The following is a 13,745-nucleotide window of genomic DNA, read 5'->3' on the forward strand; positions in this document are numbered from 1 at the left end:
ACAGATGCATATGAATATATCATGCATATGCATATCAACAGCAGAAATGCATATGATATTGGATTTTTAGCATATTTTTATGATATTGATTATTGGATTTGGGATAGTTTTAAATGTGGTTCTAATATGGGTACGTAGCTGATATCTGGCCTACAACTACGAGGATAATTCATTTCCGATTCTCCTCTTAATTTAGTATTTATCAATACTGTTATACAGCAGAGAGGTAACAGGAGAGGTTAAGTTAGCCCTGGTCTGAAAGTATCTCTTAGCACCAGGTAAGACAACTCCTTTAAATCAAAATGGACAATTATTGGTTTTTTTTTATAGATTACTGCAGAATTGCAGTACATATAATGACGTGTTTTTTGGCACGAAGGCGGGACAACCTGTCATCATGAGATCACAACAATAGCAAACCCTAACCATCCAACAATCCACGCAATTCCCGATTAAAAAAAAAAAAAAAAAAATCAAGTCTTGCCCTACATTTTTTTTCATTCAAAAAGCCGTTTTACTCAGATTTACGTCACAATAGGGAAGAAAAGACTGTTGCAGCCTCTGTTTCATGACGTCCTTAAGATTCATGGAAGGCAGACAATTGAGCCAGTATTAAGTGATGCAATTAATTGGACTCTTATGATGTTTTAATTGAAATCATACAATGGTTCTTAAAACAAGGATGTGCAAAATGATAACGTAATTTTTACTGATGTTCATGTTAAGCACTCCTTTAAAAGCTCACTAATGACACTGCATAATTCATTGGATATTAATAAAAGCAGTTGGTATATCTTGCTAACATTCTTAAGTGAATGAAAGCAAGCTGGACAAAATAAAGCACAATAGCTAAGATTAGGCCTTGAAATGTTAATGCAGCCCAAGAGGTGGTGAAGTCAACCCAGGCTCATTGGGAAAAAGTGCCTCTACCTACATTTTTGAAAAACCTTTAAAAAACGTAACTATATACACAATTCACTGGAGTTTACAGCTGAAATGAGCACTAGAGACAGTAAGACGGCAACCACTTTTATTCCTTTTCACACTAATTGTGATTTATTTTTGTGAGGTTCCTTGTACAATATCATGGTATGACCTCAAAATGCTTTTACCATAGTGTGTGATTTGTAAAGTAATATTTTTTGAGTTTTGCATCATATAATCAGCTCCATTTTAATGCTTTTCTGATGTAGTAAACTTGCCTGGTAGCTCAACAGTCATGTACCAGGTATTGCATTTGTGGAGCGGAGCGCTCGGGTATAAGTCCCATGAAACATGGGTCACAAAGACTTGTAGAAGCAAGCTAAATTGAATATATATATATATATATATATATATATATATATATATATATATATATATATATATATATATATATATATATATATATATATATATATATATATATATATATATATAATTCATCTCGAAGTTGTTTTTGTTATCACTGTCGGCTAGGTTTAGGATAGACTTTAATGTAAGTGGGACCCTAGACAGCAACAGTGTCGGCCCAGATCCGTACCAGATGTGGCCCGGATCTGGGCCGACACTATGTTGCTAGGACATTATTTTCAAATGCATAATGCAATAGAGCATTCAGCTTGGAGCGACACTGACCAGGCATTTCATTTACAAACAATATAACAAAGTAACAAAGATAAAACATTGCTAGATTCTAGTTCATCTGATAAAATGAAACGCCCTTTTTGCGCAAAATGTGCAAAATGCAACTTAATTTTTTGCAGAATTGTTGCCACGGGCACATTTTTTCCAATGAGCCTGGGTTGGGTGGATTCATGAGGCCAAACGAGAGAGATTTATTTCTATTTGGGAATATGAATGAGACAGAATGCGTCAATCAATCATTGTGATGACAAGATAAGAAATAAATGTGCAACCTTGATCAATGTAAATATGTGATTATTAGAGGACCCCAGTTTACACAGATCAGACAAGGAAGAACCACTCAAGTGCACTTGACATAACCTTAGTGATCAGTGTTCAATAGATCTGCCTGATTACACAGGGGAAACGAGCCAGTCAAAGAGAACAGTTGCTGTACGGAAACAATTACAACTTTAACTCGGCTCAAAAAACTGGAGGACTGTAACAGAGCAACATACTGTAGATGAAGATAACAAACAAACAACATTAACGTTGTCCTTTTAAGCCAAAAGTCAGTCTTCGGAAATGTACGACAGCTTTCCGTTGCAAATTACCTCCTTTTTTTGCAGTATGTCTTGTGTTTTTCCTTACCACATTCCACCATTTATACACCAATTTATTTAGTTTGTGTTTCCTGCCATCAGCCTAATTATGGAAAAGGCATTACTACGCGGTAGCTTTCTCACGACATGGATAAACATAAAATCCGGGCCTGTGAGGGAGAAGGAAGTGCTTTTATTCACTACAAAAAAAAAAAACACTTCCTCCCCCAAGGCAAAAGAAATGATCTCATAAGCAGCCATTCCAGGCATAGATATATAAATATAATACATATAAATATAAACATTTAGTGACTGAGCGCACCAAGAACAGCAAGAGAGAAAAGTACACGCCAACCCCAGTTTAGTTAATATGTCACAACGACTCCGCTGAGGTGAAAGAGGGGGCAAACCAGGAGCAAAAAAAGCCTACATTAATCAATATCTTGTTTTCAATAGAATACATTTAAACAAGATAAATTTACCAGCTACAGCTAGTACATTCACACTGGAGGGAAAAATCAGCTTTTGTTTTCATAAAAACTTTATTTTTAGACCAACTCAAACTGCAAGTTACAGATATGGGGCCAGATCAGTTGACAATAACAATATTTTGCTTTGTTCCATTGACAAATTACATTTTCCTTTAAAGACTTCACAAACAAGTGCTTGTCATATCAAAGGGCTACTTGCTATTGGTAGTTACTGGCAGGGGAAATAGGGGGGCGGGACAGTCTTATTCTAAAGAGCATCTGATTGGACAATAATCCATGCAGAGCAGGATGAGTCATCAACATTCATTTTTGGGCTGTTTTCCTGCACAACAATTTTAAATGTCTATAGCTAAAAAGAATTGTGAAACTTGTTTCAAATTGAATTAAATGAGAAATATTTAAGTAATAGTATTTTCTTGTTAAGCATGCATATTTACAATGTCGATTTTATTTTAGACTGTAGGAATAGTACAAAAGCAGATGTCCTCAAAACTAACTCAACTACACACACACACGCACATAATGTTTTCTAATATACTGTGCCACAGTGCCAGACAACGTTAACACAAAATAAATCATGACTTCATCATGACGTCAGAGGAAGGACAGGACACTACGTTCACAGTTCTACGTTCAGTTCAACGAGGTTTGCTGGTGAACATATGCATGTTTATGACTTCTATGTTTATTTCTTATCTCTCATTCTCTCAGCGCGAATAGTGATCGAACAAACGGCAACATCACAACTACGCGATTTACAGAGGGACATTTTGATGAACTTTAGATGGAGATTAGCTGTAAGATCTTATGTTGTTTTTGTTAGTTGACTTTTTTTCTTTATCATCAGACTAATTAAGATTTAGTGAGGTGCAGTGGAGATTAATAACCTAGAACAGGCCAGTAAAAACCCTTTCTGTTCTTTCGAGACAGTCAGCAGCACTGGCCCTTTGAAGTGCCTCTTTTTTTCCACACCGTTTTAACAAGACTCGGTAGGAAACTGTGCAGAGTTTAACTTTTTTCCTTTTTCTTTGAAGTAAGGTAGAAGTGAGCTCTGTCTGCTTGGCCGTAGAGGGGCTTCTGGGTAGAAGAGGATGTGTGCCACTGTTTACACTTCCTGAATACTCACTCGCTGTAAACAAAAGTAACAATAATGACCAAAACAATCACAAACCGTCACCATGGAAAGCACAACAGAAGACTTAATGACCCCAATGCAACAGTGCACATCACAGCATGCGGAAAGTACCGGCACGTAAACACCGCAGATCCTTACATCAATCTAACTCGACTCATCATGCTTTTAAGTGAATAAGTTAATAGCACCCCCACAAAAAAAAAGCAATCTCTCGCACACCATGAAGAAAGTTAAGGAAGGAATGTGACAGCAACAAATGAGTGCAGACGTTAATTTTGCTCCCAAACCCTTTAACATCAGCAAAGGTCATTCATTAATAATGGGGCAGCGCTGGAGCTTTGGGGGCACATGCCTGTCCCGGCACCAGCGACGCATTAGACCACGGCTCAGCGCCCTGCTCCTTTGTCATTGCCGCTAATTATCCAACGTGCCTGTGTGCCGTCTGCGCAACCTTTGCGTTCAGAAGCACTCATTTATAGTGATACACAACCACTGTGATGTCACAGATGCTAACAGTCACACAATCAATTCTCATGATAAACTGCATAAAAACGGTTTATGTATGCAAACTGACTTTGCATTTGGGGTCACGTCTTTAAAGGAGGTTCACAGAAATGGAATTCAAATTAAGACAAATAAACAAAAAAATGTAATGGATTTGCTTTAAATTTCAAGTCTGAGCGAAAACATTTAATTGCTCAAAACAGTTGGGCTGTGACGTGTATAATGCATACATTAACCATTTCAGTCATATTCGACTCTTGTCTAAATACCTTAGAAAAATAGTGGACATTCATTAATAAAATTAATTCATTAATAACATATAAATGTGTGTATTTAGCTACATGTCATATAAACAACTAAGGCAAGTAATCCCAACATAGTTGACGCAAGTGAATATATTCATTCACTTTTTATTAACGAATATAGTTATTAATAAATAAAATAAAATAAAAAAACAGTAATTTAAGGGACATAATGGCAAGTTTTACCTCAGAAAATTCATGGAAAGATTGAGTTTAAATAAATTTTCTTTGAAATAAGAAAATATTTCATTTTATTAACGTCGGCAAACATTCTGTCAACTATGTTACCAACCAAACACCCCTTGAAAAGTAAAAAATGGTTCATCCCAAAACCATGTGACCAGCATTAAGTGATGCCATTTTGTTCTGTGGTGGATATTTAGTCATCTTTCCCCCCACTATTTTTTCTCTCCAATGACCTATTGTCAACATTAATTGCCCATCAAATGTTGGGTACATTATGGTTTGCAGTACTTTTATTTGATTTCAAATAAATATTAAAATGTGAGGTTAACCTGATTGAAGAAAATAACTTTTGGTTGGCCAGATAAGGCCTACCATTGAAATTATGAGGCAAAACGGTCAACCTGGTGAAAGGTGTCACCTGTCAACTAAGTTAACCTGTAGAGCCAACTCTTGAATAAAATAGAGAACACAGTCACACAGTAGGGTCATAACAATTGATGATAATGAATTATTTGCCATAGATTAGTTTTTAATCCTATATGTGTCAGAGGAGACAAAGTGTTTGTGTGAACGTGCATGAGTGTGAATCAAGATGAGGAAGGATTAAGAGATATTTCAATAATTTTACTGAATGAACCATGCATTGTTTATTTGCATGTTGAAACATAGATCTTCAAATAAAAATGACTTGGCTGCCATTGTAACAATGAATCCAGTCAACTGTTCCTTGCGTCAACTACAGTAATTACTTTAATTGTCAACTGTTGGCATTTCTTGCCTTGGTTATTTATATGACATGTAGCTATTATTCATATGATGTGCAGCTAAGGACATGCATTTATATTTTATTAATGAATGTTGCTAAATTCTGTTTGTTAAGCATTTTCATTTCATATTAGGGCCAATTATTGTATTGCATTTATGCTGCCTGCCACTAAAAAGACTGCAAAAATATATTTAAAAAAAAAAAAGTCTGCAATAACTGTTCCAAATTCATTATTGAAATCATCTCATCAATTTGGCACATCAACATTTTTACAATAACTAACTTCTTTAAAAGTAGTAGTTCTTTGAAATGGAACCAGAATCATTCAAATTTCTTTACGATTCCCATCCATAAAAATGATCTGAATGTGTTGCATGCAGTAAAAGGCTGTGACACAAACTACAGCACAAAACTTGAAAAAGGGACTTGATACATACTCTGCCCTTATGAAATATTAACCTCCGGCTCTTCCAAATAAAGAGTTTTATATCTCCTTGTTTATTTTTCCATTCACTTTCTCCTTTCACTCTCAAAATCATTTGTAATACCCAGTCTCTCTACTCCAGTCCATTACAGTAAATTGGTGAACCTGGCAATCGTAAAGGCGAAAGTGGCCATGAGATCTGTTAAAAAATTCACCAGCCAGCACGACAAAAGTGTCTGTTCAGCAAAGAGTTGGGGACAGGATAAAAGCCGTATAAACACGTGTCAGAGCAGCACTCAGAGGAGGGGCCGACTGAATCCAAATGCCAATCATGAATTTGCTTTAAATAACTTATTTACACAGTGACAGAAAAGAGATGGCAAAGTGACCTGCAACCATAGTGATATTGTAAGGGGGGAGAAACAGTAATGGATGAAATTAGAGAAATATGAGACAATTTTTGCAAAAAGTAGGCCAAGTAAGAACTAGCCCCTCTATCTGTATTACGATAACGCTAAGTGTGTGTGCTGTGAATAATTGACAACTTTTAACATCTCAAATCATATTCAAATGAGTCATTTTCTGTCAATTTGATATTTATATAAAACTTAGAGACCATAATAAATGTAGAAGCCATTAATCTAAGGTAGAAAACATGACAAATAAGATTAACTTGTACATTTTTTTACAGCTACTTCTGTATTTGATAGGCAATAATTGATCATAATAATTTTCAGGAGGCCTTCAGGTGACATGAAATACCCACAAGTCTATGCATTTGTGTAACTATACTAAAAAAACCTTTATTGCTAATGAGTTTGAGGTATGGTTAGGTTTAGGAGTAAGCGTAGGGTTAGGACTATATAGGGGTTAGAGTAATTTGGGTTACAGTTAGGGGCAAAGTTTACAGTGTAACAACAAATGTTAATTAAATGCAAATACTTTAAGGGGCCATTAACACAACACCATATGTTAACAAAACACGTTTGAGTTTTGGCTGTTCAAATACACGACAGCAGCGTTGTATGGGCCTGAAAATGCAACGTGTTTTGACACACTGTATAACATTTTTTTTTTTTTTTTTATTAAAAGAATGGATTAAAATGTTAAGTTTAGTCAACTCAAATATCCAAGTTGCCTAAAATTAAAATGAAGGCAGCAGGAATACTAACTTTAAGTTAAAACAATTATATTATTTGCAGTGCAATGTTGTCGTCTATACACGAAAAATGCGATTCTGTTTTTAGTACATTGTTGGTACAATTGGTACATACTTAGCAGTTAATTTTCTGATTCAGTTATAAGTATTGATTTGTTTTTATATATGGTTAGAAAGGAAATGTCCTCGTAAAGGTCAAAACAACCCTTAAAACCTGTTAAGCAATTAAGTAAAAAAAAAAAATTTCAATGTAGGACACCTGGATATGAAATGTATTTGTTTCTGCAGCTTACATTATTCCACCTTCCTCCTGTGCCATGCAGAGACGGACAGACTGCAGCGATGTCAGGGCAGAAATGGATTGTTTGACCGATGGGTATGTACAGCGATTCTGAGAGCTTTCATTTGGCCCCCACTGGCTATCGTCTGGTTCAGGAGTGCATCTCTTGCTGTTTTTTTTTTTTTTTTCTCTTTCTCTTTCCCGCGTTCATTTGGTGAGGCTCCAGCAAACGCAGAGGTGTTTCAATATCACAGGCATAAGGCAGATTTGGAGCGTGTAAGCACAATGTGCTGTGAATCGAATTACGCTGGTGCTGTGCTACACGTTCTGTGGTCAGATTAGCATGGTGTTTGCAGAAGCCAGTGGATGTCACAAAGACTGTCTGTTATTACAGTGAAAGCAAATCAGCAAAGTGTCATTAAAAGCAATCCCATGAGCACCTAATGGGGGGAAAAAAGATACATCCGTAGTTTCTGGAGCACGAATGCAATTTAACAGCATGTCAAGGTGACCAAGCGCGCACTCGGTAGGGATTTTATTGCGGTATTAGAGTGTTGTAAGTGAGGCAACTTAGATAAAAGAGGAACACTAAACAAAGATGTGCGGCAATGTCAAGCGCTCAATGGTACCGTAGGGAAACTAGCTTAACTGCCTTTTAGAGAATTTGCATGTTTTACTAAATACCCATTGATAAATACATTTAAAACTCCCTCTGAGAAAATTTGCAATGTTTTACAGAATAAATAACAAGAATAGCTCACCACCAGGGGTTTAAAACCATAAAACTAGCAAAAGCAAGCATGGTTATAATGGAGGAAAGCTCATGTCTTTGGCCTAATTTTGATCTCAATAAAACAATCATTTTTCAATCCACTGCTATAAAAGTTTGTGATGCAACACATAAGACTGAATTAAAACCATTTCATTTTCACTTTTCCAGAGCAAGAATGTAAACGAGATTACAGAGACGGGTCAGTGACGTATAAGCGTCAATGCTGAAATCATATGGTTTGGAAAAACGTAATTATTTCACAGCTCTATATAAAGTTCGATATGTGTTATTCAGCTTCATCCGCATACATAAAGCACACTCACGTAAGGTGATTGAATTTTTTTTTTTTTTTTTACAATTATAAATATGATAATTATTAATTAATTAATTAATTAATTAATTAATTAATTGCAAAGGTTTTAGGGTTTTCTACAACCTTGACTAACCTTGCCTTTTCATAAAAAGGTAAATGTATCTAAAAATGACTATAGTCTTACTGACCATGACAGGTCTTCAGATTCATTGATATAATTTCCTGTTTTGTGTGTTTTTCTTTCACGTGACTTTGATATGTCAGACAAGTTTTCAAATATTACATAAGCTGTTTTGTTTAAAATAAAAAATTAAATCCAATAACCACGACTGCATTTTTTGACCGAGATCAAATGTACAATTGTGTTATTTGTTATTGAAGAACCTATTCTGATGATGAATGTTGGGGCACATGTCGTCCTCAACGTCTATGGTGGTTTCAGCTCAGATGCATTTATCTGACGTCAAAGCTTAAAGCTTTGCAGTAATACTGAAAATGGCATTGTTGTATGTATGCTGATCACTTGAAGAATCACCTGATCTTTTGTGGTCCATCACAACCTCTTCTGGATCTCAGCTGGTGAACACAGGATGGGCCGGCACGATCTCATCATCATAGAGCAGTACGCAACCTGCCAATAAAGACAAGATGACATGAAAAAGTGGAAAGGAGATGCACTTTGTAATGGACAACATTGAGATATGAAAGACTACGTGTGAGCCAAGCATTCTTCCCTGGACCAATTTACATATTTTTACAGTGCAGCTTTTTTTTCTTAAAATGTGAATAGTTTATTCAAATAAAGGGGAGCTTTTAATGTCCACCTCTGACAAACGGCATTCAATAAAAGGAGCATACGCTCGTGCGGGGCGAGATGGGCCACTGCCAAATATTTTTGAAATGGCCTGTGCTGGAGCAATCTGAAGATTAAAAACATCTCCTGAATTACAATGACACATCACAAAATAAAATTAATGCAGTATTTTCATTATAAGGATTGAGTCCCAGAGTGTTTGACCATCCATTAGTTGAAGGGGGAAGGGACGACACCATGATACTACAATGATTCTGGTGTCAAAGGCCTTTTAGGCAAATATACAGCATCTCACTCCTTGTTCTCAGTGAAGAGAGGAATACAGAAGACTACAGATACACAGAGAATCTAAATAAATTATACTGCCAAAGAACATTAATAATAATAATAATAATAACAAACCCCAAAATAATTTACCCCATAAAAAAAATAATAAAAAAATAAATCACCTGACTAGGGAGCCCAGGTCTAGTTGTTATACATGTGTCACGCTATCGAACATTTACACCATAAATAAATGGTGAGAAATTACCATACTGGATGAAGTTATTTTTATCTGTTTTATCCTATAGACTATGTGACTTGAGAAAATACAATTAGTCAAATGCCTGTCAATTTTTTTTTTTACTTTTGTCTATGAGCTGTTGTGTATAAACTATTATTACAACAGAGAAAGACATTTAAACTATAGGTCAACTATATTTAGTCTACATGTCCCTTTCCGCTATTTCAAAAGGTAGATATAATTTTTTAAGAGTTAAAATAATTAATTTGTATATTTCTTTGCGTAGACATTAATCTATCTACTGAGGCAGGACGGTGTGACAGTAAACGCAAATTACCAAGTGATTCAGACAAATGCCTTGCTTTTTAGCCTATCACTGTTTTTTTTTTTTTTCGGGTATAGAAGCATTATATTACAGATAAATGCGTGACTAAAATACGTAATATTAACCAAAAACTATGCATACTACTGATACATTTTTTTTAACGTGACTGAGATCTCGTCTCTAATCACGAGCTTTGGCGCCACCGTGTGGATACTCTGAAGACCCGCACTTTAAAATGAGGTCAAAATAGTCGACGTGCAAAGTTCATTTAGTCTACGTGTGAAATTCAGTACATTTTATTAGGAGTTGTTGGCTATCTGTATAAAGACTAATTATTGTACACTTTAAAAGACTTCAGAATGAATTTTTTTTTTTTTTTACTATATAGCCTCATTTTTAAAAGCGTGTGTTCGTGCTTACTGCTTTTACCTCACATGAGTGGGAGAACATTTTACGCTCATTCGCACATCTTTTTAAAAGACTATTACACTCAGCTTTCATCTAAAACCAATCCATATAACAGCCTAAACACGAAAATCGTTTAAACAGCTATTTTGAATTCACGTGTTTCCTGCACAGCATCAGCATAACAAAAGACACGATAATAACATTGACTAAACTAACCAATAAGAGAAACTATCAAATGTGATTAAAGGTTCAGGAAAAGAACTCTGCTCTTAAAAAACCCATAGCAGAACCCTTTTTGGTGTTAAATAAAACCCTTTATAAGGTTATTTAAAGAACCATGCTTTGAAAGTGCTATAAGACCTTAATGGTGTTATAAATAACCTTTTGAATTACGGCTTATTTTCATTAATATTAGTATAGTTACTATATTATTAATATTAGTATTATACATTTTATTTTAATACTTTAAATGATATATTAATATCATTTTTACCCCTCTCATTATATCTTGTAAGCCTAGTCTATTAGGGTCTTACATTAAAAAAAAAACAGTAACAGCATGTTGTCACTTTTTTATTTTATTTATGTGAAAGTAGCAAAAATGAGAATTCATAAATAAAACCACGTTCTAATGCAATATCTTCACAATCCTCTAAGGTGTCTATGAAGTCCATCATTTTGGTGTAATTGTGTGGCAGTTTCTCTCTGTAGATGATGAGGTAGTGGGACAGTGTGTCTCTTCCACTTGTTTATGTAAAAATAATTATGTTTATGAAGGCCAAGAGTAGCAAAAACGGACAGTATGTGAACCCTTTACAATGTTAAAAGGAAAAAGTGACATAAAAAGTGATGGGATTGCTTTAATGTTTTTTTTTTTTTTTTTTTTTTTTGTGACTGGGTATGCTTTTGCATAATAATAAATAAATAATCTAAAAATATGGATCATAAATTCAATATCTCTGTCACTCTCGGAAAAGAGGAGTGAAGCATCCTAAACTGAACAGAGCTGATCACATGTTCTATACAGTTTGAAATAAAAATGTATAGACATTTTAAGAAATAAATTTTCATCATTTACCTGTAGTGAGTGTGTTGAATGACAGTACCTGTGTTGAGCTCCAGAAAAACAGTAATGAGGTGGCTTTAACGGTTACAGATTTGAAAATCAAAAAGGCGGGAATAAAGAACCTAAAACAGTAGACTTTTCCAGTAGGCTACGATATGGTTATAAATAGAGCAATAAGTGTAAAGAACCTTTAAATAAAAAAATTTAATGTCATTCTTTTACAAATAAAGACAATTGATTAAATAAATAAATAAAATAGGCCTATTTTACCACAAAGGTCTTATAAATAGGCCAATACCTTTTTCCAAAAACATAGGCTACCCTTTTTTTTTACTATATTTATACAGTAAAATTACAATAGCCTATATTGTCTTTTAAAACTCGATAGAATTGATTAAAGCGTGGCCTTAGTTAACCAGTTGAGTTAGTAAAATAGGCTATACTACCTTGAACGATCTTTTCTGTTTAAATTAGGCTAGGCTACTTCCAGTTTTTACAGGGTGTTTAGGTCACAAGGTCCAAATTTCATATCACGTTTAGAGTGACCAAAATAATCACGGTTGTCAATATCACTGTAGCCAACTGCCTGGAACTGTAGCCTACTATTACACACACTAAAGCATTTAACTGAGTTTTTAAGTTGGCTTTATATCGAAAACCAACAAACAACAAATACAATTAGCAGCACTATGATTTTTCTGGTTTTCAAAATAACAAAATAACAACATTATCCTAACTACCTCAGTTTACAAAAACATTTTTTTTTTTAAAGTTGGTTGGGTGACTTATGACATAAAAGTATCTACAAATATGAACATAGGCCTACTATATGTTAAAATAAAGTTATAACAAAAACGTTTTATAAAATGATAAACCTAACATTTCAGCCTTAAACCATTTTTAAGAAAAGGGATGTGTCACATTTATAAATTAGAGTTAGCCTAGTATAATTAGTCCGTAAATCTTATCCAAATTGTTTAGATTTTATAAATGCACTTTCGCAATGGTCTGAACAAACGCGGTAGGCAGGATGAATAACTCTGACAGTAGATGGCGCTTGGAAAAGCAAAAATATATAGCTGTTTCCCTGGTAACGGCTGTACAATAGTTTATTATTACATTATGCAATAAACGGAGGGTAGGATGAAAAGAAAATGGCATCAAAACTCTTCTGAAGACAGAAGAGTTTTCGGGGGAAAAAATACATAATTAATTCGTTCACAATTTCCCTTAGCACGTGTGAGACTGTTGCTAACTTTGCTGGACAGTATTTCCCGTGAGTTCAAATTGCGGTAATCAAATATGGTCTTAAGGATAATTCAAATATGAAACGATTTTATCGTGGTTTATCGTCAAACCGGTAGGCTAACAGTATTATGAATCTAGTCCATGTTGCATGTATATCGCAAATGTATGGAAGCTTAATTGTTTTCGCCCTAGATAAACAATTAAATAAAGGCAATTCAAACTTTTTATCTTGCAATTCGTACTTTATAACTCGCAATTCTGACTTTTCCCCTCAGAATTCTGTGGAAAAGGTCGCAGTTATTTTTATTTTTTGCATACTAATGAATAAAATAGGCTACATTTGTTAGCAGGAAATTAGGCTTAGCCTACTTATTTAGTCAAAATTGTGGTCGGTTTAGGTAATTTTTGTGAGTAAGATTGCTTCAGCGATTAATTGCAGATAACCATAACTGCACTGTAACCTTGTAACATTAGGCTACATACAACAAGCCCACCCTGGTCTGTTAAGATATTATAAAAATAGCTAAAATTTTAAAGTAATCTTTATTCATACATATTTTTTGTTGTGTTTGAATTGTATTTTAATTGAAACTGATGAGTAACGTTAGCCTAGAGCACCTACCTGTTGAATGCTGGGGGAGTATCACCAAACTCCATTGAAATGAAATAGACTGTATGAATTATAATAGTTTAGGGCCTAGCGAGTGTTAGCAGACATCCCCAGTGTAACGTTAACAATGCTATTTTAACTGTTTGCTAAAACCTCTGCGGTTCTGCTGTCATAGAAACCATCACTCCTGAATCTACCATCAAAGTTTTTTAAATCTAAAGTCGCGCCAA

The 13,745-nt window shown here is 34.7% G+C and overlaps 1 long non-coding RNA gene across 2 annotated transcripts in view; it reads right to left on the reverse strand.

Moving 5' to 3' along the window:
• LOC311276796 overlaps positions 1-13,700 on the reverse strand; it is a 41,930-nt gene extending 28,230 nt beyond the window's left edge. Inside the window, exons 1-3 of one of the 2 annotated variants that reach the window (XR_014625130.1) lie at positions 13,528-13,700; positions 9,075-9,170; positions 2,740-3,827 (exon numbers count right to left, since the gene is read on the reverse strand). This is a non-coding gene — a long non-coding RNA (uncharacterized lncRNA). Of the gene's footprint in view, positions 1-2,739; positions 3,828-9,074; positions 9,171-13,527 lie in introns of those variants that run through there. The other variant, XR_014625129.1, reaches the window with a different exon arrangement.
• Between the last annotated feature and the right edge of the window lie 45 nt (positions 13,701-13,745).

This window comes from Rutilus rutilus (genome assembly GCF_951802725.1).
Source record: "Rutilus rutilus genome assembly, chromosome: 18".
Lineage (NCBI taxonomy): Eukaryota > Metazoa > Chordata > Actinopteri > Cypriniformes > Leuciscidae > Rutilus > Rutilus rutilus.